Below are 12,947 nucleotides of genomic sequence, written 5' to 3' on the forward strand. Positions count from 1 at the left end.
TACACGTACATATACACACCTGGCGACTTGGTTTCTTATTAACCACACAGGGTCGAAACACAGAGGAGACAGCACAAGGACAGATAAAACATTAAAGTGGGGAAAAAAATAAAATCGAATGAAAAGAACGGTAATGATAAATGGAAAGGTGGATTGACATCTACTCGAACCCTGAACTCCAGATAACGTCATTGAACGTTTTTAGAAAAAAAGTTTTTAACACGTGTTATTTTATTTTTGTCTCTTTCTCCTCGCTGTGTGTTGCTTGTGTTACATACTCAGTGGACAAATGAAGTGCGGTCTGGGGCCATACGGAATTTTATTTCCATCCAAACAATACATATTTACAGTTCCGTTACCAGTTATTAATCATCGCAGCAGTTGCAAGGTAAAATATAAAATTCTTTGTTTCTCTGTAATAATTATTGTGGCATTTACCGTTAAATTAGCAGTTCCATACATGAGTTTCTATTTCGTTCATTTGCTTATATTTCATTAATTTACACTGCATACAAAAATACAGACATACTATATACATACAACTGCTCACAAAAATCAAGATTAATGTATATTTTTTTAAGTTCATAATTTTTTGTTTACAATATTGAAAAATATGCCATCAAAGGAAAGACGTAATCTCTCCAGAAACACGTATAAAGCGAGGATGATTGCAGAAAATCGAAGGCGAGAGTTTCGACAGAGAAGGGAGATGAGGCTTTCTCAAGAATAGCCGAGGTATGCTGCAACATGTCAAATGGAGTCTCTAGAGAGAAGGGAGATAAGACATTCCCATTATATATATATATATATATATATATATGTACGATGGGCTTCTTAGAGTTTCCGTCTACCATATCTATTCACAAGGCTTTATTCGGCTCGAGGCTATTGTAGAAGACACTAGCCCAAGGTGCCACGCAGTGAGACTGAACCCGGGGACCATGTGGTTGGTAAGCAAGATACTCACCACACAACCAGTCCTGCGCCTATATAATTGCAAACATTACAAAAATGGTACGAACAGATGGTGGAGGAACGGAAATATTTCACCTGAAAGCTATAGAAGACAAGCTCTTCATAAGGACAAAATGCTGAATATACACATTTATGGGAAAGAAATTCACATGAAGTGTAGTTTAAAAAATATCTCACGATGGAAGGCTTTTTTATGGAACCCTTAACACACGAAGCACCCTAACGCGAACTTTTGGATAAATGTTTTCCACCTTTTTCAGTTAAAGTAATGTAGAGAGTGGTTAGAGTAAACGGTCAAGATTCAGCACCGTGTCGTTTCATGCACACAGACATTCGGATATCTTTGTATGTTTCAGCATTCAAGCCACTACTGTTCAAGCTGGAAGCGTTACAGGACATTCCGCTTGAGATGGGACACGGATATGCCGTCTATGTCTGTATGTGTGAGTGGCATCTTCGTGATGGTGTCGGAAACATCAGAAATCGAAGCCATTTGCATAATATTGGTAGAGCAGCAGCATGAGATAACAAGGATAATGATTAACTGGGACAAATCAATGGACTGGCAATTCGACATTTAAAGGGCAACACCATATTCCATACTGGACAATGCCTTTTGCCGTCGAACTGATGGTCTGATAAAGATACTCGTGGTCTCATTCGATCCCATACCAGATTAATAATAACTGGGAAGAGGTTGTGGTCAGTGTTACTAGTCTCACTGATAAATGGGTAAGGGATGATTTTTTCGAAAAGTCGGTCAGATGTGGGTAAGTCCTATATCATATATGTCTGTTTTACCGTTTGACCATCTTATCTTCTAGCAAACGCCTGAGTGGTTTGGAGCTCATGGTCGTTCGTTTCTCCTAAAAAGGAATGGTTTCTCTGGTTACATGGTCCATCTGCTGCTAATGCCTAATAAAAAAAAATAGTAATCCTTCTGGATATGCTGTATTTTTGCATGTGATTATATCTGCAGAAATTTATGGATAACAATAACAGAACAGTAATGATTGTTGCTACAGAACAGTTTGAGACATTCCTCTTTGTGTGTTTTTATTACAGAAGTTTCCACAGCTCCGTGTATCTATTAGACATCCAACATTTTATTTATACGTATGTGTTTATTTATACAAAGAACAGTACTATTTCTGTATGTTGTGTAAGTATCTAATGCCTGTTGTTTTTCTCCAATGCGCCTTTAGTAATAGAGATCGTTTCTATTTTCAGTTCACATATACTAGATATTTTTTTATTTGAACAGCTTATCCAGTTCTTTTATAAATATACTGACAATGTCTGTTGAAAATGATACAGCAATTAGAAGATATATATTACGGGTAGTCTTTGAAAAGAATGCAAAAGCGAGTGTTTGTGTCAATTGGAATGTCCTGAAATAACATTGCATTAGAATGTTTTTCAAAGTCATGCTGTATGTTCGTACCGTGTCTTTTCTAAACATATAACTTCATAGCTTTTACTTCATAAAACCCCAGTTCTGTCATATTTTAACTAAGAATGGGCAATTAAAAACTACACACGCCACACACATCCATAATCACCGCATACATAGCAGTTATCTTTTATGCTTTACTTCTTGAGTCTCATCGGGTATTGAATAGCCTTTGCTTTTGTTTTTCATTTAGTTCTTACATTTGAATTTTTTTTTTTTTTGGTATTGTTTATAACCCGAGTCTCTATTTTATAGTTATTGGGGGTCCATAAAGATGGAAAATGTCTTTTAATAATATTTTGTTCAGGAATAAATCAGCGAAATGGCAGAATCCTCAGCATGCCTGAGGTGGGGGGAGGAATACTTAGCACTTCTTTCATCACTACTTTCTGAGTTCAAATCTCTCCGAAGTCGACTTTGTCTTTCATTCCTTTCGAGGTCAATAAAATAAGTACCAGTTGAATATTGGAGTCGATGTTATCAACTTTCTTACTTTCCTGAAATTGCAGTCCTTGTTCCAAAATTTGAAATTAATATTTCGTTCAGGATTAAGGCGGCGAGCTGGCAGAATCTTTACTGCATAACAGCATTTCTTCCGACTTTGCGTTCGGAGTTCAAATACTGCCGAAGTCGACTTTGCCTTTTATCGATGTAATCTATTTACCCTCTATGCCGACATTGCTGGCCTTGTGCCAAAATCGGAAAGCAATATTTTGTTTAGAATTTTTCTATAGCTGTATTAGCTTGACTTTGCTCTTTCCTTTACAGCTATCGTCTATCGTCGTCCTGGAGCGACTGTTTTATAATATATTACGAGTAATACGTAATATATTGAAATGGTCATTTTGCTTGGCTTCTTAACTAATCTTGATAAACCAATAATCTCCTTTCTGAGAATGTTATTGCTGTTGGCACTCCGTCGCTTACGACGTCGAGGGTTCCAGTTGATCCAATCAACGGAACAGCCTGGTCATAAAATTAACGTGCAAGTGGTTGAGCACACCACTGACATATGTACCCTTAACGTAGTTCTCTGGGATATTCAGCGTGACACAGAGTGTGACAAGGCTGACCCTTTGAATTACAGGCACAACAGAAACAGGAAGAAAGAGCGAGAGAAAATTGTGGTGAAAGAGTACAGCAGGGTTCGCCACCATCCCCTGCCGGAGGTTCGTAGAGCTTTAGGTGTTTTCGTTCAATAAACGCTCACAACGCCCGGTCTGGGAATCGAAACCGCGATCCTATGACCGCGAGTCCGCTGCCCTAACCACTGGGCCATTGCGCCTCCACTCTGAGAATATTAATAGTGTAACATCACACTGAAGCAATTAGGGAATTACCAGCTATTATTTTAGTTTTAATTTAACGCGTCTATAAATTCATTCTTCGCTTTTTATTTCATTAGTGTGTTGTACTATTTTGCTCATTATATTCTAAATATTTTGAACGTCTATTTTTAGCTTAATTCACTCGTTTCCATTTCATTATCTGATGTGACACTACTATTTCTTATTTCTTTTCTCTCTTCAATGCGACCTCGTCACATTTTTCCAAACTGAATTTCCTCACCTATTTCCCTACTGAATCGGTGCACCGTAAGATAATATCAAGTAGTTTATAATCTACAGCAGACAGCTTGAAATCACCCTAATACGAACGATGTTTAATTTACACACTATAACGTTTGTCTCTACTCCTAATATGCTTTGGTATGTTAGCTAAGTGTGTCAGCATCAGATAAAAATGATCGATTTGTTGGTCAGTAATTGATTCTACATACATATAAGACATTGCAGCATCACTTTTGTTCTTGTGGAAATTCATTTGCTTGTTTCGAGTAATAAGATTGAGATAAGGCTTCGTATACTGGGCATGAGACATTTAGGCTCAGCTGTTTTGGCACCACCTTTTTTGGCGTCGCTGATTCTACGCTGACTTTATTTGACAGCAGACGTTTTAATGTTTCTCTCGTATTAATGCTTCTCTCGTTCTCTCTCTCTCTCTCTCTCTATTTGAATGAGCTTATGTCTCTATGTATATAAGAAAATTATTTCTGTCGCTCATTCATTTAATTGCGATCTCCAGCATGGCCGCAGTCAAATGACTGAAACAAATAAAAGAATAAACCAACCAATTTCATTTTTTTTTTGTGGCTAATCTTTTTGATCCATACGAAGTCTCTATTGATTTTTAATTCTTTAAATATTTCCAGCTACATGTTACTATTCATGATCGACATTTCTGATTTTGAAATATTCGCACTTCGATCTTTCTCGAATTCAATTGTGTTCAAAATTTTCTTGGTATCGTTCTGGATCAATTTTTGTTGATCGATATATAGATATATGGTTGATCGATATATATATATATATATATATATATATATATATATATATATATATATGTGGTTAGCATGTCCGTGCAACTGGTTTCCGTCATCAGAGATAAGGTATGAATATTCTAGACGGGGAAAATTCATAGTTTAGAAGGAATAAAATAGAATACAGGGTAAAAGTAGTTAGAAAAATATAGGCAGGAGAATAATGTTCACAACTCATACCGATCGACATCCATATCCTCTGGAAAAAGATGAGTTGTGAACATTATTCTCCTGTCTATATTTATCTAACTATTTTTACTCTTTATTCTTCTATTTTATTCCTTGTAAACTGTAAATTTTCCCCATCTAAAATAACCACCTGTGTTACTCGGTGTTATTTTTGGTATTGTTTTGGTGAAATAGCGAGTTGGACGGAGCTGCTCTTCTTTGTGTCTCCTGCCGCGATGTGGGTTCGTCTGGTATCTTGGATAGTAATCCGTCCAGACGTTCCTTGAAAACTTCCACATCAACACCATGTAGATCTCTAAGGCAAGATGTTATTTCTTTCGTCACACACAGACATACACATATATAAGCAAGGGCAGTAACAGAAAAAAATGCAAACGACAAACACAAATATTCGTTTACAAAGAATATATTATAACTCAGAAACAAACAAAAAAAAAGAATTTGTTGTGCAAAGTGACACTAATTGGAAAGATGGTGGTTCTTTCGGATTTATAAAAATATAGAAATGAAAATTTCAAGTTTTTAGAAGTAGGACAAACCACGAACTGGAACTAAATTAAAATGCTTAATTAAATGAAGAGCTGGAGAGAAAGAGCAACTGCTTCTTTTCGATAACTGGATATTGACTTTCATGTTTGTCGTCCTTCTTGGGTGTCAATCGCTGTTTCTATTAAGCTGTAAGGATTTCCAGTCTGCGGCACAGGAGGAACAATTATGGTCTTCAAATTTTCAACAGCAACAATTTCTTCATTAAATAAGAGGCGGAACGATGAATTAAGCGGAAGCCGTATTATATGGATAATATCTAAGAAATCCATCTAGCATAATAATCCAATGAGTTAATAATCTTGGATAGTCTATAACAATCTGAAGAAGCTTTTAGTCTAACCAAGGAATCTAATCATTGGGAATCGGAAGACCATGAGGCTTCAGCAATCTGATACTTCTAAAATGTTAAATTAGATTTTCTATACACACTTGTAAAAAAGCTCATGTCATCAAACACGTTAGACATTGTTGTAGATTTTTTTTTCAGTTTTCTTAATTTATAATCTGTAGATAACATCAAGATAATAGAAGACATCTCTTAGTTTATTATTAGTTATAAGAATCATTAATCTCGGTCTGGAAAGCGACCACATTTGGAAGACCGAAAGGTTATGTAAAGTATTAAAACAACGCATCAGTTTCAAAGATAAAGCAGAGACTTTTCTTCTAAGAAAAAAAAAACAAAAAAAAAAACAAAGGGAGATATGAAAGTAAGGATTAGTTTTAAATTAATCTTCTGAAAACCGAAAAAGAAAAGGAAAAGGAAAAGACGGATGGGAGGAGGGGGAGGAAAAGAAGAAGAAACGCCACAACAGCGACGATAACAAATGTCAGCAGCTCCATGACTCCGTCGTAGTAATGCTAGTAGGAAAATAAACGAGACGACAATTCAGAAAATGATTATATTTATGGTGGTCGTAGTGGTTACTGATAACCATGGTGATATTGTTTGATGATGTTGATTGATAATGAATAACTAAAATGAAAAGATGAAAGAAAACGAAACAAAACATTATGACAAGTCTGAAGGAAAGAAGGAAGAGAATGGTGAGCTACAAAAGAAAATTTGAAGAAACTACTCCAACAATATATAATTATATCCTCAACCAAACACACATACACACACACATTATATATATATATATATATATATATATATATATATATATATATATATATATATATATATATATATTCATACACGCACAAACATACACAAACGAAAGGCAAGAAGAATAATAACCGATTCGAACATAAACACAGAATACGAACTACAATAATTAGGAACAAATTAGAGTATAATCAAGTTCATTTGTGTTCAGAATATTTTTTATTTTTATTCATAACTGGGTTTGTGATTACAAAAAAATGATTACTAAAGTATAAGAATAAAGCGTAAAATAGGAAATGGCTGTTGTTGTTACTGTTGTAGAATTGAATAAAGAAATTTTCTAATCTTAAATCCAAAATGTCGGCCATTAGAATATGCAAACGACGAATACATTGCCGATGCTCTCCAGCATTTATTGCTTATTTCGTGATACACGAAAAGGGAAAAAGAGGTAAAATTGTTATTCAGACTGGTATTTAGTCAGAGGAGTGGGTCGGGCACAATGAGGACTATTTAATGTATCTTTGACTTTGAGAAAGAAAATATTTTTCTGGCGTCGATTATAATCGACTTGTCTCCTTCCGGAGATATTTCGGGCCCTTTTTACCTCTAGTATTACTGTCATGATGAAAGGTGGTGAATTGGTGGAGTAGTTACTACTCTTTATATTCGGAGTTCAAAATCTGCCGAGGTCACACTTGCCGTTCATTTTTTTTCAGGTTCGATAAAATGAAGAATCGGTCAAGTACTAGAGGCCCTGTAATCGACTTCCCTTCATAAAATTATTCGCCATGCAAAATTATCGGGAATTATTATTACTGGCGGGACCTGTAGAAATTCCACGGTATAATTCAGCACATTTAAAAACACTGTTAGTAGATGAAACACAAGCAAGGAGTTTCAAAGAATTCTTTTCATATCCTTCCATTTAATCAACGCTTTTAGATATAATTGAAATGAATTTTGATGGCATTGCTTATTTACTTCTTTGTAATACGTTTGACCGATTTAATGTGCCTTATAATTTAAGGAAATAAAAGGTGAATTAAAAATATAAAACTTATATATATTGATTAAATGTTTATCATTTACAATCTTTATTACATAATTGACAAAGTAAATAAATGAATGCAAACTATATTTCATATAATTAAATGTACACAGAAAAAAAGTATCAACTTAGTCACTGAATTAGATACAAACATTTTACATTACAAACGAAATTACTACAAACTGTACGTGACATACATATATATGTAAACAGAAATACAAAACCTGAACTAATTTAAAGCTGTATGAAATAAGCAATGTATGTGGTCGCAGACTGTAATTACTGACTGTATAAACTGAATGCAATATGAATGACATACATTTACATGTGATTAATAAAATTCTAGACTTACTCTCTCAACACTTCTTTATACACAATGTTTTTGTAAGAGTTTTACCTTCCTATTTGCCTTGTCTGTTGGTCTCAACTACACTTACTACCACAGTAAAATAATTTCCACATATGCCACAGATAATTTCTTGACCCTAGAAAATGCCTTTGCGTTAACTCAAGGGATTTTAAAATTAAAAATATGAAGACAAACTATACTTTTCGTTGTCCAGCCACCAAGTCCCAGTTATTCACAACATGAGATTATTTTCATTTGTTTTTCATTTTACTTCAGTCCAGCGATCTATCTATTTGTATATCTATTAATATATTTCTCTGTTTGCATAACTTTTGATACATCGGTAGGTTCACCTGGCTGTCAGTGTGTCTGTTTGCCTGTCTGTCCGTTATCTGTCTGCTGTCTGAGTAACTATCATATCTATTTTTCCTCCTGCCGATGTCTGATATCTGTTTACTTTCATAATACCGATAAGCATTTAAACCTAGTGACAGCATTAAAAAAATTAAGAATAGTGGTGCTCCAGCATGGCTACAAGTTTTGGTCTGAAACATGTTTAAGTTAAAAATGTAACTTAGACAGCCTTTTGCTAACTGAGATTAATTTAACTATCTATCGATAAATCTTTTAAAGCTTAAAGTTATACATCTTCAAGGCATTGTTTCACTATGTTCGACCGTGCTTGCGATTTTAACACAAATGCAGAATAATATAGACCTCCTCCTCCCCTTCACACTCTCTAATAACGTAGACCTCTCTCTCATAATATAGAGCTTCTCTCTTATTCTCTTTCTTTCTATTTTTCACGGATTCGACTATTGTCGTTTCGTTTCTTTGCTTGTCTCTTTTTCTCGCCTTCCCTGCCTCCTCTCTCTCTCTCTCTCTCTCTCTCTCTCTCTCTCTCTCTCTCTCTCTCTCTCTCTCTCTCTCTCTGTATATATATATATATATATATATATATATATATATTCCTACAGTCGATGACGTAAGCGTAATACACGGATGAAGCATGCAGGAACAATCAGAGTAACAATTATCATAAATTGAATAGTTTAATGAAGGCGCCTGCTGCACCTCCGCGTTCCATAGTTGTCGTTAGCATTTCCATTTACTCAAATAGAATTCTTTGCGTGCTAAATTGGTTTCGTTTTGTCATGGGATTCGATTAATATTTTTCTGATGTAAGTTTAGACTTTTATCACATTTTCGTGGGAAACGTGTTATATCTGAAGTTTTTCGGATGTGCTATGTGTCATGTGCGTTAATGTTGGGTAGATTCTGTCGGTGATGCGTTGACTGTGTTCTGCTATTGGGTGGTAATGCTGTAGAGATTAAGTTGTGTGTATTGTCGATGTTTTAGTAGCGGTAGTCAATTATTATCGTTGCACAGTATCCAATATTGTGATGTTCTAGATTTAAAATATTGAATTTGCCGGGGATTTGTGCCATCTGTCAAGTCACAACAAAGATCTCAAACAGACAGTACTTCATGCAGTTCCAAGTAAAACCTATTTTTGCCATACGCCAAGATTGTAGGGTATTTCTAAAGTGTCCAGTTGTTTCTTCAGGTTGGGCGGCATCGAAACCGATCCTCCGGTGACAACAGGAAGAACATGTTTGATTCACGCAGCTGCCACATCTTGACAATTTCAATTGTCAAGCTTCCATATATATGTCTGCCTTTCTCTCCCTCTCTTTCTCTCCCTCTCTTTCTCTCTCCCTCTCTTTCTCTCTCTCTTTCTCTCTTTCTTTCTCTCTTAGGGCTTCGAGCTGGCAGAATCTTTAGTGCGCCGGACGAAATGCTTAGCGTTATTTCGTTCGTCCTTAGGTTCTGAGTTCAAATTCTGCTGAGGTCGACTTTGCATTTCATCCTTTCGGACTCGATAAATTAGTTTGTGGTAGTTTTACCGATCAGCTATTATTAACATCACAAAGAACGGCAACTCATTGTTACTGCTAGCCAAGTCTGCAGATGTTGACAACCGGTTAAATAGTCGAGAGCTTGTATCCTGTGGCTGGTGATTCGGCGTAACTCTGACAAATATTCTTAATAACACAGAGCTCAGAAAAGAACTCGTGGCAAATAAGAAGCACCGCTCACTGGTAAAGGGCGGGGGGAACTGTAAAACTTGGAAATATTTTTCATTAGTTTTCAGCTCTTGCGATAAACTACTGAGTAAATTTCCTAAATGATTAAGCGTGTGGAAACTGAGAGGTGTTATTAAATCATTGATATTTACAGAAGAGGGAACGACCGTACTATAACAATAAACTCTTGCTATATCGATCAAGTATTTCGCAGTACTACAACGACTCAGTACTTGAGTATAATTCATCACTGATGACGATACAGTTCTATATTTAAGAGATGAGGAATTATGTACATTATTTGCATTATTTACATTTGACGGATATTTGTCCTCATCTTGTTTGTTGCTTACACAACGCTTCAGCTGATATACCCTCCAGCCTTCATCAGGTGTCTTTGGGGAAATTTCGAATCTGGTTTCTCATTCCTAAGGTATTTTTTCGATGTTGTTGTTCTTTTATATTATGGGTTCAAAACCCAATATTGCCAATTTTGTCGTTTATCTTTTCAGGGACCTCAACATACATAAAATAATCGTGCAGATTTAATTCATTCACGCAACATTAAAAAGGGGGATTGTCGCTTTTAAGAGAAATATTTGTTGTTTTCTTGTTTTGTTTTATTTGGAATGCTAATAGATAAAAAAAATGTGTCAATGAGTATATGTAACAATGTGTGTGTGTGTCAGTATGTGGGAATCAGTATGTATGTGTACGTGTGCCAGAATATGTCTGTACGTCAATGTGTGGTGGTGGTTAAAAATTAACTCAAAATTGGAGACCCAATTGTCATAGAATAGATTGGGGGTATGTAGACTCAAGAGAAAAAGAAATTGAGATTAAAACCGACGTATTTGGAAGCGATTGACATGAGTTTCACTTAACACTTTACTATCTTATGACTCTTTTCTACTTTCTCCCTAACTTTAATTCCTAGTCTAATTCCCACTTCCCCAACATCCTTCTGATGGGCTTTATTGCCAAGCGGACTCCTTTAATACATCTTTTTTTTTGCATATCTATATATTCTTTATATCTTTGTTTTGATTGGGTGTATATCTTATCAGAATATGTTCGGTGTTCTTTTGATTTCATGTTTTATGATTTTAGTTATCTAGGTTCTGTTATCAGTACATCCTTATTACTTTATGACTGTAGGTGTATAATCTCTCTCTGTCAATAAATTTGCACTCAGAGAAAGTAAGGAACTCAATCCGATAGTTTCCATAGCAACAGTACATCTTAGAATAAGTCTTATTTGTGAAGTCATAACGAAGCTATCTCATCACTTCTGACATTTTCCTAAAGTCTACTCGCTTGATGTGATTTATGACGAATGCAATTAACTATCCACGTTTGATTTTTTCCAGGTCCTGCCTATACTTCTGAGGAAAATATGTCGCAAAATCTCTAGACACCATCAGCAGATGATCACAAAGGATATACAAATCAAGCTTGATATTTTTCTTTTTACATTCGTACTTTTTAAGGAAGCTCTCAAAATATTGGAATTTGTAGAACATTGTTTTTACAAACGTTTTATGCCACCGCCTAGTAGTCTTAATTTTCATGCTTCCTGTTCTCTTAAATGCATCGAAGATCTCATCTCTTTTGCCTTCATAGAACAGGTTGATCTTCGATTCAAATGTTAAAAAACAGATGCCATATAACACAATTTGATCAGTCAAACATTATTGAAATGCATCATGTTCACGTCACCTTGCTCAGTACAAATAAGAAACAATCTATTCTTTGGAGATTCCTGTCTCTTTCAAAAGCGCTTCGACATGACAGCCATTAAATTGCAAAATAATCTACTTGAAAACAACCGAATTTTTATCTCTCTATTTATTAATAAGTTTTCATTACATCTTGCAACAATTCTTCAAGTTCACTTCTCAGGTCGCTGCAGCATGTGTTCAGTTTCTGGGCAGTTCGCGCCAGTTCTGGGATATTTCTTTGATGCTAACGTCGGTTTCCTTATGCTACTCCATACTGGTTGCAACGTTGTGTGCAACCACAGCAAGATATTTCCACTCAAATTTTCCCTCACCGCGAATCCGTCAAGTTTTGGAGCAAATAAACTCCCATCTAAGGTTAGCAAAAGAGACAACGCTAGAAAATCTGTTCCGAGGTTTTGATCCAGGAAACGGCATTGTTGTTGTTGGCACTCCGTCGCTTACGACGTCGAGGGTTCCAGTTGATCCGATCAATGGAACAGCCTGCTCGTGAATTTAACGTGCAAGTGGTTGAGCACTCTACAGATACGTATACCCTTAACGTAGTTCTCAGGGATATTCAGCGTGACACAGTGTGACAAGGCTGACCCTTTGAATTACAGGCACAGCAGAAACTGGAAGAAAGAGCGAGAGAAAGTTGTGGTGAAAGAGTACAGCAGGGTTCGCCACCATCCCCTGCCGGAGCCTCGTGGAGCTTTTAGGTGTTTTCGCTCAATAAACGCTCACAACGCCTGGTCTGGGAATTGAAACCGCGATCCTATGACCGCGAGTCCGCTGCCCTAACCACTGGGCCATTGCGCCTCCACTGGAAACGGCATTATACAATGATTAAAGCATCAATCTTTACGTTAGTGATTTCACCCAATTTCAGAGCGAAATGTTACTTCCAACAGTTTCACTTCAGATCATCAGCAATAGACCAAAATTTCATTGTGTCTTCGGACGAAGGAATTTTCGCTATCTTATCCTTTACTTCCATTCTGTAGGAGATGAGGAATGATTTTCAAATATGATTTCTCTTATCTTGTACTTTTACGTATTTCAGTCATTGGAGTGTGGCCAT

The 12,947-nt window shown here is 36.0% G+C and overlaps 1 long non-coding RNA gene across 1 annotated transcript in view; it reads left to right on the forward strand.

Annotated features, from left to right (window-relative positions):
* LOC128248510 (uncharacterized) overlaps positions 1 to 11,973 on the forward strand; it is a 12,903-nt gene extending 930 nt beyond the window's left edge. The window contains exons 1-2 of the long non-coding RNA XR_008264680.2: positions 1 to 388; positions 11,516 to 11,973. The exon at positions 1 to 388 is cut by the window's left edge and continues 930 nt beyond it. This is a non-coding gene — a long non-coding RNA (uncharacterized LOC128248510). The remainder of the gene's footprint in view (positions 389 to 11,515) is intronic.
* The last annotated feature ends 974 nt before the right edge of the window (positions 11,974 to 12,947 follow it).

Source organism: Octopus bimaculoides, chromosome 8, assembly GCF_046866305.1.
Source record: "Octopus bimaculoides isolate indiv1 chromosome 8, ASM4686630v1, whole genome shotgun sequence".
NCBI lineage: Eukaryota > Metazoa > Mollusca > Cephalopoda > Octopoda > Octopodidae > Octopus > Octopus bimaculoides.